The sequence below is a fragment of the Kogia breviceps genome, chromosome 3, assembly GCF_026419965.1.
Source record: "Kogia breviceps isolate mKogBre1 chromosome 3, mKogBre1 haplotype 1, whole genome shotgun sequence".
NCBI lineage: Eukaryota > Metazoa > Chordata > Mammalia > Artiodactyla > Physeteridae > Kogia > Kogia breviceps.
The window spans coordinates 178183046-178199302 of record NC_081312.1 but is presented as its reverse complement, the minus strand read 5'-3'; the positions used below and the strand labels follow the sequence as shown (position 1 = coordinate 178199302).

Sequence of the window (16257 nt, the reverse complement as noted above, 5' to 3'; positions counted from 1 at the left end):
ATTTTACCACAAAATTTGTCTATGACAGATTGGAATAAACAAAACAAAACAAGCAAGTAAAACCCAACAATTCCTTCGGCACACACAATTTGAAAAGCACTACCGTAGGCCAAAGGTTTTCAAAGTGTGGTTCAAGGACCAGGAGCAGCAGAATCAGCACCCCTTTGGAACTGATTTGCAATGCAAATTCCGTGACTTGACCCCAGATTTACTGAATCAGAAACTCAGGGGTGGGGCCCACCAATGGGGATTTAACAGGTCTCAGGTGATTCTTATGCTTGTGAAGTTGGAGAACCACTGCTTTAGGAAATGTTACTCTGTTAACTAACACACATTTCATAATATGTGTTAGGCACTATTCTAAGCATTATGCACAGAATCATCCAAAGATACTTTTATTATCCCTGTTTTACAGATGAGGCAATGGAGGTCCAGAAAGATTGAAGGGCTAACCTAAGGTCACACAGCTAATGTGTCAGTTACAGGGGCTCCTCACTCCCTGCTCTTAACCATTACACAGTGAAGCCTAAGACTGATCACATAAGTAAATACTAAGAGATAAGGTGTTCACTAGCTAGTGTATTAAGCTTTTCAGGAAACAACTGCTTTAACACAATTTAATCATGTGTCTCTAGAAAGTTAAGGAACAATTCTAATTTTATTAGCATGTCAACCACGGACACATACTTGGTAATATGGTCTGTCAGAGCCTTTCATATCATATTATAGGGCAGTAACCTTTTTGTCATGTCAAAGCTCTGCACTGTTGGCTCATTTAATTTCTTGTTTACAGGCAATTAGAAAAATATTTATTGGATTCTTACTATATGCCAGGCACTATGCTACACACTGCGGGGGTGGGGGGGGGCAAAGATGTATTAGGCATAAGATAACACGCATAAAGCACCTAGGATGTGTAATGCGGTACAGAGGATGGAAAACCACACAATCAGTGTCAGCTCTCGTTATCATTAAGCTGGTCCTTCTGCTGCTGCTGCTTAAAATAGTGAAACACAGGAACTCAATTATAAACCCAAATAGAATACAGTAATATTGTGGCAAAGAAATGAGAGTCATGATACTTTGTTGTTCTGTGATACTCATACTTTCACGCTAAATGCATTAACAGTATTAGTAAGAGAGAGAACCTCCTTCCTCCCTTTCTTTTCTCTTTCCTCTTCCTCCCCGAAGTTCAGCACTCTGAATGCAGGACTCCATTTCTTAATGTTTGCGGGATGTCATCATAAGGCTCTTTCTAGAACTGAATCATGAATTCATTTTTCTCAAATACAAAGGGACAGAAATAAAATATGCTTTCCTAAGGAAGAACTGAAAATATGCCTAGTGATAAATAAATATGCCACTTGCTAGAAGCTAAGATTTCCAAGATGAAAATAATGCCATTTAAACATTACCTAAAAATTGCAGTTTGCCAGTGTTCAGCATCGAACCTTTCCAGCTTCAATGTTCTATTTATCAGTAAACAGAGTAGGACAGAGGAAGGTGAAATAAAATGGCAAAACGTTGGCCAAGTGAAGGGAGAAAGATTCCAGCACTACTCAATTTTTTCAAGAGCTGCCGAAAAGCCTGGGTTATTAAGTGTTTAATCCACTTTTGCAGCTTAAATTTTTTAATTAAAATTCTATCTGAGCTCATGTGACAGATAATTCAGTTTTAGTCCTGAAGATCTGTACTATCTGTCCACATAGCTTAGAATAACTAGACAACTGTCAAATTTCCAATTTGCTTTATGGTAGCAGAAATAGCTTACGTAACTGAATGGCTGATACCATGACAGCCCCGCAGAGTACACGGACCCAGGCACACCTGAGTCTGAGCTGAACAGGACCTGACAGGCAGCGCTATCTCCTGGAGTCGCTGTTCTGTCGGAGGCAGCCATCCTGCCGCAGGATGCACACTGTCTGGAGGGCAGACACGAAGCCCGATCGCTGTGTGCCGTGGAACAGTTATCACAGAGTCTGGGAAGTCACTACCAATTATGTAGAATGTTGTCGTTTACTTCTCAGGGCTCCCAACTTCAACTGCACTGAGATCATTACTACCCGACTCTAGTGTGAAGTCCTGAACGACAGGAAAATGAGAGAAACAGCCAAAAATGTCACATTCTCAGAGATGTTCCAAGTTCTCAGTTTTGCCCTGACCACTGATTTCCATGTGATATTTATGGAAGAGAAGGCCTGGTACTTCCTTCCTTCCAATCACAATGAATGAAATGGATTTGTTCTAACCTAAGTTCAACCCCTCCACTTACTCACTGGATCCCATATGCTCTGGTCTATTTAAGGGCTTCCCTAATGACAATATTCACTTCTCTTCTGCACCATTATTTTCCATCTCTATGGGGCCACACACAGCCATGAAAACATGCGGTACTATTATTTCTCATTAAAAATAGTCTCAGTTGCTCTACAACTTCCTCTAGTACCTGGATACTCTACTTCCTTACACTGCAAAAACTGCAGAAAAAATAGTTTCTACTTGCTGTCTCTATGTCACCTCATCCCTTCCCTCTTTGGAATCATAGTTAGGCTTTTACCATCCACCACCACACCAAAACTGGTCTTGTCAACACCACCTCAACATCACCAAATTCAGTAGGGATTCTCGTTCCTGATCTTACAATACCAATCAGCAGCATCTGAAGGAACTGACCACTCTCTCTTCTTTTTCTTGAAATGAAATGTGTACATTCAATTGATCTTTCTCCTACTTCCCTGCTAGGTCATTCCCAGTCTCTTTTGCTGAATCTTCTTCATCTCCAGACCTCTAACCAACAGAGCATCTCAGGATATATATGTGATTATATATATGATTTTATATATAAATACAGTAAATACCCATACCCATTTACCCACCCACTCAGTTTAATATTACTATTACCTTGAAGTTCCCTTTATTCCCCTCTTCCTCTGTGATCTCAACCTCTTCACTTACCTCTCCCAGGTAACCATCATCCTGGATTTTGCATGTCATTCTCCTCTCCTGCTTTTTTTTTTTTTTTTTTTTTTTTTTTTGCGGTACGCGGGCCTCTCACTGTTGTGGCCCCTCCCGCCGCGGAGCACAGGCTCCGGACGCGCAGGCTCAGCGGCCATGGCTCACGGGCCCAGCCGCTCCGCGGCATGTGGGATCCTCCCGGACCGGGGCACGAACCCTTGTCCCCTGCATCGGCAGGCGGACTCTCAACCACTGCGCCACCAGGGAAGCCCTAAATGCATTCTTTTACTGCAGATCTCAAAGCCTTTAATTAATAATGTTCACTATGACTTCTCAAAAAGGAGCATTGGCCAAGTGTACTTGACCTCTTCTTTTTTAGAGCATCTTTTACTTCAGAACATCTGATGAGATGCTATGATTTACATCAAACGGTGAAATGGGCAGTTGTTTTGAGAGAATCCTGTATAAGCAGCAAAGCCTCCATCCCTCCTCACAGAGAACAAGAGCACTTGTATGGGGGCTGCAGTGAGGTCACATCCAGACCCCAATAGTACAACTGATTGTGTGAAGTGGACAAGACCATGGAGCAGACGAATATTTTTTCCCATTTCTGTAAGCATGATGAAAAGTAGATGTTGGTTGCAGAGATGAATGTGCGAAGAATAAGGAAAGTCAAAGTGGAACTGAAAGTAATGTTTGGATTAGGATGTCATCTGAACGTGTCTATACTTGAATTAATCATATTATCTCCAAAGCTTAGAGGAGACATTCAAAATAAACCTCAATTTGGAAAACTCAAGGATAAACAAATCATGGAGACTATAGACATCTAATCATAAATGACATCTCCCTTAGATAATTTAAATATTTATGAAGGTCCACCAATAGTGATTAAATTTTCAGAAAATATGGTCTATTTTCCTCATATTATAGAAATTATAACATGAAGCGATATTCATATACCATATTCACAGCCTTTAGATAAATGTATAATTAAAATAAATGTGTAAGGTGACACGTGACACACTTGTCTGATATATTCTAGGAAAGTAATCTGCTCTTCATCCTAAAAGTTCATATTGACCTCATTTAAATGGTAAGTCCAAATTCTTCCTTCAGTCACACTTATACTAGGATCTGTATATTGTGAGATGCGGTTTTTATTACTATGATTCCATGTTAGTATTATTTCTTTATATTTTCCCTCGCTTGCTATTTTAAGTGACATTTCTACTTTATTGAATTGTGACTCTTTAGTGACATTGTGTAGTCCCTGACATTCAAGGTGTGATCTGCTTTGTCAAAATGTCATCTTCTTGTCATTTTTAAAAGAATACTTACTACCATTTTAAATAGTGTTTTTAAGTCTTTACAATTTTTTCCCTGGAAACTAACTTGGAAGAGGAAACCATTTTTCAGCACACTTTGCTAATTCTGACTCTAACAACTTTTATTCTGCTTGTAGCTATTTTCCTAATTCTCTCTCAGACCTAAGTGTCTTCATAGCTTCTTATGTCAACTGTTTACAACTGAGACCCCAGAGATAAACTTGGACATCACAGCAGTGGCAGTCAGCTAATACAAATGTCTGACAATTCTGAGAATGTTTCCCACAGACTAAAGTTCTCTAAAACCACATGTTCACATATAATACCTAAAACCTAAGGTATAAATTTGTTAGCCATTTATTCACTGAAAATAACTTACCAAACTTCAGAAATAGCTAATTACTTATGTGTCTTGGGCCTGCACGGGAAAATTCAAGTGTATTTCTGTAAGCACGGGGGAAGTAGTAACCACTGAAAAAGAGACAGAGTTTCTGCCATGTTTTTCCCATGGGTAAAGACATTAATCCACAAACTCTGGCAAGGGAATTAGAAATGAACGGATACTTTACCCCTTCCATAATTGTTTTACTAAAGAGCTAAAACAGGCTGGCTATGACATTGCTGCAGAGGCACAGTTGCTTATCTTTCAACTCACACCACCTGACGGTCAGACTCTCTGTCATCTGCTCCTCTGAAGGCATTCTCAGGATAATTCGTTATGTTCCTAGTCTACTGCCAAACTGTGACATCCCTGCCTCCACATCATCACTGAATCTGTCTCCATTTGGTCCCATGAGAAATTCTCTGCAATTGGGGTGGTTTACTCTCACTTTAATGTCATAATTTTTTATTTAACTTCTTCCTGTTTATTCCAAAATAATGAGCTCCTTAACTTGCTTTCATGGAAGAGTTGACATCTAAGCAAAGGTTTAAAGAAGATGCAGGAGCTCGCCACAGAGATACGTGGGTTAAGAGTGCTCCAGGAAGAGGGGACAGCCAGTGCCAAGGCTGTAGGGTGGGCGCATGCCAGGCCTGCTCATGGAAGAGCAGTGAGGCCAGTATTGTTGCGGCAGAGTGAGAGAGGTGGAGTGCACTACAGTACGAGGTCTGTACTCGTACTGTATTGGTCTACATTCCTTTCCACCTCCCCATAGGGAAATCGGAGATAAAGACAGCGATCTAGAAGCAGAGAGACACAAAGATAAAGACGGAGGTAAACAGCTATATGTTCATATACATGTATGTGCATATGTATAATGGCTTTCGTTAGAATTATATTGAAATTCAACACATTTTTAATGTGTTGTGATGGAAACAGATGCAGCAGACATGGTCCTGCTCTTGAAAGATTTATAATTAAAAACATGATTATAACTAAAAATGTAAAAAATAACTTTTAAAAGGTATGAAAATCCATCATTAATAATACACGGAAAGAGCTGTACTCCATATGTTAATCAATAAAGAATGTCTGAAAAATATTCATTCATTCAAAAAATATTTGTTGACCACCCACTATGCTCCAAGCATTATTCCAGGTGCTGAAATACAAGAGTGGACTTAAATTCTAGTGGAGGGAGACAGAAAATTAAAAAAAAAATATATATATATATATATATATATATGTGTGTAAGAAATAAAGATAATAAAACATATATAAAGTGATACATTCTATGCAAAATAAATAAGAATCAGCAGTGCGAGCGTGACGAGAAGCACGAAGAGGCACGAGGCTGCGCGCAGTGGGGCCTCGACAGGGCGGACTTCACTGGGAAGATACTGCAGCCACGTTGTGAAGGAAGTGAGGAAGCTGCCCCAAAGCTAAGAGGAAGAAGTGTGCTCCAGGCAGAGGGAGGAGCTGGTGTAGGTCAGTAAGATGGGAGTGCGCCTGGCCTGTCTGAGAACAAGGGGGGGCCCAGTGCTTACTCTGCTTCCAGAGGAAGAGGAAGAGATAGGTGAGCAGATTATGCAGGCTTTTAACTAGTGAAGTTTCACGCTGAATGAAACGAGGAGCCACTGCGGGGTTCTGAGCAGGAGTAGCTGACTTAGGTCTAAAAAGAAATTTCTGGCTGCTGTGTTGAGAACAGACTACAGGAGGACAAGAGTGGAGAGCCGGGAGGCTAGTTAGAAGGTCACTGCAATAATTTAATGCTCAGCGATGGTGCCTCAGACCAGGGTGCTAACAGTGGAAGCAGTATGAAATGGTTGGGTCTGGATATGCTTTTAGGGTAGAACCAACAGGATTATTTCATGATGAACTTGATACAGGATGTAAGAGATAAAGGGAAGTCAAGGATAAACCCAAGGTTTTTGTCTTGAGCAACTGGAAGGATGGAGTTGCTCCCAACTGGAAGGGGCATTATGCTGGTAGAACAGGTCTGGTGGTGGTGATGAAATGAGGAATTAAGTGTTGGATGTAGTAAGTTTGTGATGTCAACCAGACATCCAAGTAGAGATGTTGAGTAGGTAGGTGCACATACACGTCTCGAATTCAAGAAAGAGATTTAGGCTGGAGATATAAATTTATTTGTTTTTGGGATGTGGAGAGTATATTAAGCTATGAGGGCAGATGAGAATCACTAAGGGAGAAAAGAGAAAAGAGAAGCCCTACGAGTTAAAGTTGCACCAAAATGAAGAAATACACGTAGGGCTGTTACATTCCTAATCCAGAGCTCAGTAAGGAAGCAATCTGTTCACTGGAGAATGAATCTTAGGGCATAGGGGGCCAAAGGAGAACTGGGGAATTTTCCTGTAGAAACACAGCATCATCCCAGACTGGAGAGAGATTTGGAGACAAGCCATCCCCGCTGATGGACCCAAGCAGCACACTAGCCAAGGAAAAGAGCCGGAGCCAAAGTGGGGTGAAAGAAGAACGTGCAGCCCCAGATTATAATACAGACTAACCATGGGGCTTTGTGTGATCTCAAAATGAAGAGGCAGCTTCACTCAACCCATTCCTTCTGCTGCTCTCCACCTAATTCTTCATAAAATAGCTGGAAAAAAATCGCTTCATTCAAAAATGAAAAGCAGCAAATCAAAACCGCAATGAGCTACCACTTCATACCCATTAAAATGACTATTAAAAATAAACAAGAGAAAATAAAAAGTGTGATGTGGAGAAAATGGAACATTCGTGCATTGCCGGTGGGAATGTAAATTGCTATAGCCACTTTGGAAAATGGTTTGGCAGTTCCTCAAAAGTAAACAGAAGATGAGCACAGGATCCAGCAATTTTGCTCCTATACCCCAAAAACTGAAAGCAGGGACTCAGATACTTGTACACCAATATTCATAGCAGCTTATGTGTAATGGCAAAACAGTGGAAACAACCCAAATGTCCACCAACTGACAAATGGTAAACAAAATGCGGTACATACATACAGTGGAATATTATTCAGCTATAAAAAGAAATGAAATTATGACACATACCATAACCTGGATGAACCCCGAACACATTATGCTTTAGTGAAATAAGCCAGGCGCAAAAAGTGTTATGATGCTACTCACGTGAAGCACCAAGAACAGGCAAGTTCATAGAGACAGAAAGTAGAAAAGAGTTTACCAAGGGCTGGGGGTGAAGGAGGAATGAGAAGTTATTATTTAATGGATACAGTTTTAATTTGGTGTGATGAAAAAGTTATGGAAATAGATAGTGATGATGGTACAACACTGTGAATGAACTTATTGTTACTGAAATGTACATTGAAAAATTATTAAAATGGTAAGTTTATGTATATTTTTACCACAATAAAAAAGAATTATCCCAATGAAAAAGAAATAAAAATCAGAAAGGAAACAGCACAGACTCTGTTTAAATACTGGATGGAAAAGGCAGATGAAGAATGGATAACAGAAGTGACATTACCCAAGAAAACTGATGAAAGTTCAAATAAATAATTCTCATAGCCTAAAAAATTTATAGGAAACATTTCCTCTGATAAAGAAGCTCAAAGAAAAAGAGACTAGAGATCAAAGAAGAGAAAAGAAAAACAGAAAGAGATAAAATCACTCCAAAAAATGTCGGGCAAGGGGGAAATATAAAAATGAAAATTAAATTAAATTAAAAACTTTAGAGAGGTTAAAGGAATATTGGAATCAACTCAAGCAGAACAAACACAATAGAGAATAGTGTGAAGATCATGTAATCTTGAGGAAAACACACAAAACAAAAGAGAAAAGGACAAAGATACACTAATGACTAGAAACATAGATACAGAAGGAAAAGAAAATCCAATGTATACATAATTCAAGTTCCTGAAGAAGAAACAAAAAATTAAAGATGTAATTTAAAACCATTCCAAGAATTGAAGTGGCCTTAACATCTATATATTGAAAAGAAACACCATGATCTAAGAAAAAAAATAACAGGATGATAAATTTCAAGGTAACTCCTAGTTTGATCATTTAATTGCAAGACTAAAGAATGGCTTATTGGCATCAAGGCAGAAATATCAAGTCATCCATTGGAGGGAGAAATCAGGCTATTTCAAGATCTGGAAATAGTCAGACAAAAGACACAAATTCTGAGCAACAGGAAGCGTGTCTTGAATTTTTTATAACCAGGGAATTTATTCTTCATGTTTAAGGACAATGGGTGGAGATTCTCAAGCATGTAAGAACTCAAGAACTACAGAACTCATTACTCCTGCATGAAAACCAAGGGACAAATCAAAATAAAGAACTGAGGACTGAAGAAATCAGGTTACAAAGATTAGTGGAAGACATTAAATATAGGCCTAAGGTTGAACAACTATGTGAATTATAGTGTCAAAATTGCATATTATAAACACCAACAATTCAAAATTATTAACTAACAAAACTCAAAGAGTGGGGGAGGATGGGGCAAAAGAAACTGAGTTCAATTTCTTAGCTGTCAGCTGAATTCAAGTGATACTATATCTAAAGTTGAAACACACATCTAAGAAAAAAAAAATTAACCCAACTTTTAAAACGTTTCATAATATTTTTTAACTTTAGAAAGATCTTTTAGAATTAATAATCCTTATTGTGAAGATTCATTTATCTAAACATCGGTAGTAACTTGTTTCACCTCAGTTTTTTTAATTAAAATAATAAAGATTACAATTAAATTTTTTGTTAAAAAAACCTCAGAATAATCTTATCTGTATCTCAATTTCCACCATCCATCCATTTTCTATTTCAATTTATATACATGCATATACAGATGTCTAAAATGATCAAATGTATACAATGATTATCTCTGGATAATAACAACTTTTTGTTGATCTTTTACCTTTTCCTTGTATTTTTCCATTTTGTCCTAGTTTGTAAATAACAAATTATTATATTTCACAGAAACAACAAAGTACTTTTAAAATGCATATAGTCGAACTGGTACTTATTTTAGTAAAGATGAAAACTGTTGTTTTTCACTGACAAACTAAGTGTCCAATTCTCAACTCTTTAAGGCTCGGTTTATGAAAAGTCTTTCAGCTAAAAGAACATTATTAGTTACTTGCTGACACATCGCTGACCCAAGACTCTTCACCAAGTACCCTAGAATACGCACACTGGATAGCCTCTGTGCCTGTGGACAACCATTCCCCCTACCCCAGGTCAGACTTCTGTCTGGAGGCTGGTAGGGGAGAGGAGCACAGGAACGAGGGGAGAAGTGGGACCACACAGACCCCAGGGCATTTATGTCCATTCCTTCTATCCCTCTAAACTACACTAGAAAAGAGAACAAAGTGACTTGGCATCACATGCTTCCAACGCCCCTGAAGAGGCGGTCTAGTTCTCTGACATCTTTTGATTCCAGTATTTTAGGCAATATTCCGGAACTCCTCTAGCTGTTTGTGGATTGAGTCTTCTGTCCCCACACGCTTTGAGCTATCTCGGCATGAAACAGCCACCCCCATGTTATTGTTTTCTCTGAAAGTGTTGCCGTGCTCATGAGTCGAAGCTTTCCTTCCGATTTCCTTCTTCTCTTTTGCTCTGGTACCAAGCTAAATGGATCTAAATGGCACTGAGTAAGATGTACTCTAGATCAGTTTAAAGGATAGAACCTTAGAGTTGAGGAGAAATCTCCTTACAAAATCTCCTAGGTAACTGAGGTTTGAGAAACACTGGCCTAGTTGTAACAAACTGGGAACTTTCTGCCCTACGTTTGTCACAACGGAAGTGAACCTGTCTCAGAACTTAATTGCTACCATTTCCCCCTAAAAAGTACCAGAGCTCCTTGGAGAAATGGCTGATTCCAGGGCTGGGGTAGGGAAAGTACTTCCTGTTGCACTAGAAAGGAGGGAGGTGCTCAAAGAATGGCAAAATTATATCCAAAAAAGGCAGAAGCCAGCTTGAAGGGACTCTCACTGGCCAATTCTGGGTTAATGTGAGCATCAAAATAAAACGGAAGAGTAACGGATTGAAAACTTGGCCGCTTCTACTATATTCTCATGGTCTGATTCTCACCCTCCCTCCCCACTTTCAAGCCTCCCTCCTTTATTTCCTGCCCTTCAAGCTCCGCGTGTGGAAGCAACAGGCCCCCGGTTTTTGCTCTGCTTCTGGAGGCGGCACATGCTCCACACTGGAGTGAAAAAGTCCAAGTTTTAGTTTCAGGCTTTGGGGTGACCACAGAAAAAGCAGTCTCTTAACTGAGTGAGGTTCTGTGGCACTGAAACTAACCTGACATGGTCTAATGGGATTGTTTATTAAGTTTGAGAGACAAAATTTCTATTTTTGTAGGTAACACAAGTGAATATCAGAAACGTCACGTGGCTCAACAGCACGGTCCATCCGAGCTCACAGGAGTTTTACATCAAACTCCTTAGTGCCAAACCTAAAGCTATTTCAAATTGGTTCCCTGTTTTATCCTCTGTGCCTTTTATTTCCTTGGAGGCCTCATGAGGAAAGGTGACTGATGAAGGGGTAGAACACGAGCCTCCCTGATGACACAGTTTAATGCATCTGCATCTCACATCCATCCCCTCCATCAGAAGTCCTGTCCGAGGGTGAAGAGTGCTGGACCAGGGAACCACAGACTGGAGTCTAGTCCTGGCTTTCTCACCATCTCGCTGAGTAAAGTTGGAGGAGCTGAAATTTCTCTCAGCCTCGCTTCCTTCCTTTGCAAAACAGAGGTTGAATCAAGACTAAGGTGTGTCTGACGTCCCTTCCAGTACTCATATTTTGCAGCTCTTTTTATTATAAGACTTGGGGTGGGCTGGGGTGGGGGGAACAACCTGAAAATAAGTACCATATTTATACATGTACTGGTGTGCTGTATAGAAAGGCACATCCATCAATCAAATAGATAACGAAGATTAAAGGGAAAAATTTTACTTTATTAGCTGAAACCGGTGGTTTGGTCAAGCCAGAAATAAACTTCTAGACTCCATATTACTTAATATGTTTTATGAATCCATAATATGTCATTTTATGTGATTTAGAAAGAAAAATATACTTTAGTTGATTTTTTTAAAGCTCTTTTTTTCTTTCTTTTATAAATTGCATCAAAGTTTTTTTAGGTGATTATGAGGACTAATCGTTTGTTCACATGTGTGGACTTCAAATCATGAGTTTCTTTTGAGAAACTGTAAGAAAATGTTTTAAAAGCTTCAGCTCTCTGCTACCCAATTATAACAATGCTAAATTTAGTCAGATTTTGGTTTGTCCTTATCTAGACAATGATGATAATCTCTAATTTGGACTTTCCAATATAAGCATTGTTATGAAATCGTCTGTAGTCTAAGATTGCTTAGAAAAGGCAAAAATAACCTTAATTCTTGCAAATCTGTACAACAATATGCAGCATAAAAAGAAAAGGCTCACTGCATAACAACTCAGTAGAACAGTGAATCTCCTCAAAGCGTCCTTCCATGGAGCTACCCAGCCCGAAAAACAATTCTAATTTACTCAAGAACACGGTTTAAAAAAACTGCAACCCCAAGTAAAAATTTTATGAGCAATTCTGGTATAGGTCACACAAGGAACAGAGAAAGTAGTAAGATATTAATATTTAACAGATAAATAAATATAGGTCACATTTACACCATCAAGTAATTAGATCATTTGGCTATATTAGGTTTACTTAATCACCTTTATCACTTATTATAGAGGTCCTCCTTATAGCAAAAACTCTAGCCCAAAGTCATAAACTTCACTCTGCAACACCCAAGGAAGCCAATAAGCTCTGGTCTAATGACCAAGTTTTTCTTCTTGTCAAGAATGCTCTATGCACATACACCCATGTGCATAAACATTCCCTACGTAGCCAAAGATTTTATCATCAATTTCTGAGACATCATCTTCCATTCTCTCACCTAAAATAAAATTACTTCCCTTTCCATACTCAATCAATAATATATTTTAATGTCTTTCCTCCTCCTGTATCTTATGCTACATCCAAATCTTCATTAAATAATTTGGCCCTTTCTGCTATCAGAGCATGAACACTAACTTATTTAAAAACCAAGGTATGCAGCATGAAATTGAGAGCTACACATTAATATTTCAAGCAGTTGCAGAAAGAATTTGTGTTATGAAAATGAACTAGACGGTTAGTATGAAATCAACATGATGAGGCATCCTAATATCCATGTTGGATAGAATTGGTTTGGTAAGTCTACTTTTGTTTTTTTCCTCCCAGGCACAACAGAACTGTCAAGCAGAAGTGCTGCCTTTTATTCTTTTTAAATTTCCATTTCGCTCTCCTCTTTTTCTTTGTACTTGATATCATCACAAGTATAGATCCATTAGGTGGCTTTCAAGATTGGATCCCAAGTCAATGAAAGGGTCTCTAATAACTACTTTGAACATTTAGCAGCCTAACATTTACTATTCTTTCAAATGTCCTTCTTTTCTAGAATACTTCTGTTTAAGAGGCTTTAAAATTCTATAGCTTTTAGGCCATGCTCCTTATTATGGCCACTTGATTTGAATAAGTAAAAAATAAACCCAAATTTGCTAACACCTAAAAATAACATTAAAAAGTGTTTTAACGCCTCGCTGTAGGCACTAAATGAAGTAGTATGAATAGAACTATCATTCTTGGTCTTCCACAATCAAGCAGATTCTTTGGAGGCTATTTCAATAGGACAATAGCCACTAGTTTAGGCTACAGTTCTAAATGCATCCAAATATAACCTCATTCATTCATTCACTGCATATTTACTGTGCTTCAACCATGGTGACAGGTGCTGGGCTAAGTGCTGCAGGTATAACAGTGAGCCACACAGCAACAGGCCGTGGCTCTCACTCAACTAGAGACCGTGTGGGAGAGTAACACTAACCAAACAATTGCACTTCTGAGTGTATACTTAGGTGAGGTTAAGAAAGGAAGTCCATGTGAAGTTATTATAAGGAATTTGACTTAGTTTGTGCTCAAGGAAAGCTTTTCTGGAAAAGTGATATTTAAGTAGAAATCTAAAGGATGACTAGTTGTCAACAGGCAGAAGAATTGGTGAGACGGGAATGGGAGGAAAGAAGAGAGGAGGATTCTTCAAAACTGAAGGAAAAGCATGCAAAAAGGTCCTATGAGAAGAAGCACATTAGTTTCCTGTTGCTGCTGTAATATAGCACAAATGTAGTGGCTTAAAATAGTACAGATTTATTATCTTACAGTTCTGGAAGTAAGAAGTCCAAGATGGGTCTCATGGAACTAAAATCAAGGGGAGAGTCTGTTCCCTCACCATTTCCAGCTCCTAGAGGTGCATTCCTTGGCTTGTGGCCCCTTCCTCCATCTTCAAAGCCAGCAGTAGCCAGTCCAATATTTTTCATGATGCTGTCTCCTTGACTCTCTCTTTTCTGTTTCTCTTTTTCACTTAGGAAACTTGGGCCATTCAGATAATCTGGAATAATCTCCTTATTTTGAAGTCCTTAATTTAATCACATCTGCCAAGTTCCCTTTTCCATATAAGATAACATATTCACAGGTTCCAGGAATTAGGACTGTGGGCATCTCTGGGGAGCCATTATTATACCTACCATGAGAGAGATCTTGTTTCATTTAAAAACTGAAAGAAGGTCAGGGTAGGTAGATACAGAAAGTGAGGAGAAAAGTAGTATTGGAGGGCTTCCCTGGTGGCGCAGTGGTTGAGAGTCCGCCTGCCGATGCAGGGGACACGGGTTCATGCCCTGGTCTGGGAAGACCCCACATGCCGCGGAGCGGCTGGGCCCATGAGCCATGGCCACTGAGCCTGCGCGTCCAGAGCCTGTGCTCCACAATGGGAGAGGCCACGGCAGTGAGAAGCCCATGTACCGCCAAAAAAAAAAAAAAAAAAAAAAAAAAGTAGTATTGGATGAGGCTGGGGGGTAGGGGTGGGGTAAGGACCACACTTACATAACATCATAAACCATGTCAGGGTTTTGATCTTTATTCTAAGAACACTGAGAAGGTATAGAAGTGATGAGAGGTTATATTTGATATTTTAAAATACCCCTCTGGCTACTGGGTAGAAAATATATTTTAAAATAGCAGAGGTTCAGGAAAAAGATGATGGCACACAAGAAAAGATATTCAGATGATTAAGATTATTACTCAGATTACTGAAGTCATTTCAGGCTTTCACTTTGTAACTGGGTGATTCTATGACTTTGGTTAAATACCTGCCTGGTAGTTCAACCAGGAAGATTAAATGTTACAATGTACAAATGCCATTTATACAGGAATAGTACCAGGCATGATAAACAGTCTTTGTATTATTATATTGCTTCTATTATTAATTACTGTGTATAACTCTATGCTAGTAAATTAGAAAACTTAAGTAACATGGATAATTGTATGGAAAAATAAAAATGATTATACCTAAATACATTTCTGTCTTAAGGAGAAATATAAAATGTAATTCAAGAAGTAGAAAACCTGGATAGATTAACAACGCTTGTAAACAGTGAGTCAGGAAAGATGATCAGAAAATGAAGTAAAGCAGCGCAGGATCCAAATCATGTCAGGCCTTGAAGGCCATCCTAAGGATTTTGGCTTTTACTGTAAGTAAAATGAGAAAGCTTTTCAGAGTTTTGAGGAGAGAAATGCCATGGTCTAACTTTGGCACTGAAACTGGTGGATATTTTGATGATAGACAGATCGTAGTGGGTAAGCACGGAGGAAGAGAGGCCAGGGAGAGAATGTGGCAATAACTCAGAAGACAGTGACTATGGTTTAGGCTAGGGCAGTGGCTGGATCTTTGCTATGTTTTGAATGGTTTTCTGATGGATGTGAGAGAAAGAGAGCTGTTAAGGATGACTCCCAGGTGTTGGGCCTGAGTAACCAGAAGGGTGCAGTTGCCGTCAATGGAGATGGAGAAGGGCTCAGTATCTCAGTTAGGAGCATGACAGGGAATTCTACTGGACCTTCCAATGGAGGTGTCAGGTAAGCAGTTGAAAGTGAGTTTGGAGCTTGGGGAAAAGTCCAGGCTGGAGATATAAACTTAGGAGTCATTGTCAATTCAACAACATTTAAAGCTTCTGAGGCTAGATGAGATCCCAAGGGAGAATGTAGACAAAGAAAAGCTACAAGGACTAGTCCTGAGACACTCAAGTAGTAAAAAGAGGGAAAGAAGATTAAGAAGCAGCAAAGAAGGCTGAAATGGAGCAGTTAGTGAGGTAAGGGGAAAACCAAAAAGAATTTGGTGCCCTGGAAGGCCTACCTTTTCCTTCTCTAACATCTATTCATCTTTCAGATCTTGGTCAAGTGATATTTTATTCCCCAGACTTGGTTACGTGTCTCTCCTAAATGCCTTCACAGCATCCTGCTCTTCTACTCTTCCTAACTTTTGTCACATTGTATTATAATTACCTGTACTTCCTCATCTCCTCTTCTAAGCTGTAACCTTCTTGAGAAGAGAAAGCAAGTTTCTCTCACTTACAGAGTACTCCCAGATTAGCAAAGGGCTTAACACACAAGAACTGCTGAATACAAGTGGTTGAATTGAATTAGTAGATTCTGGTTACAGATATGTAACTAGTGTGATAGGAAGGTCTGTTATGATTATCCACACCACTAGTACCGCACACACATTTA

General features: G+C 39.2%; 1 protein-coding gene across 1 annotated transcript in view; it reads right to left on the bottom strand.

The window, feature by feature from the left end:
* Nucleotides 1-16257, bottom strand: part of GPR158 (G protein-coupled receptor 158) — a 328709-nt gene that overhangs the window by 85206 nt on the left and 227246 nt on the right. The gene's annotated exons all lie outside the window — the stretch shown is intronic.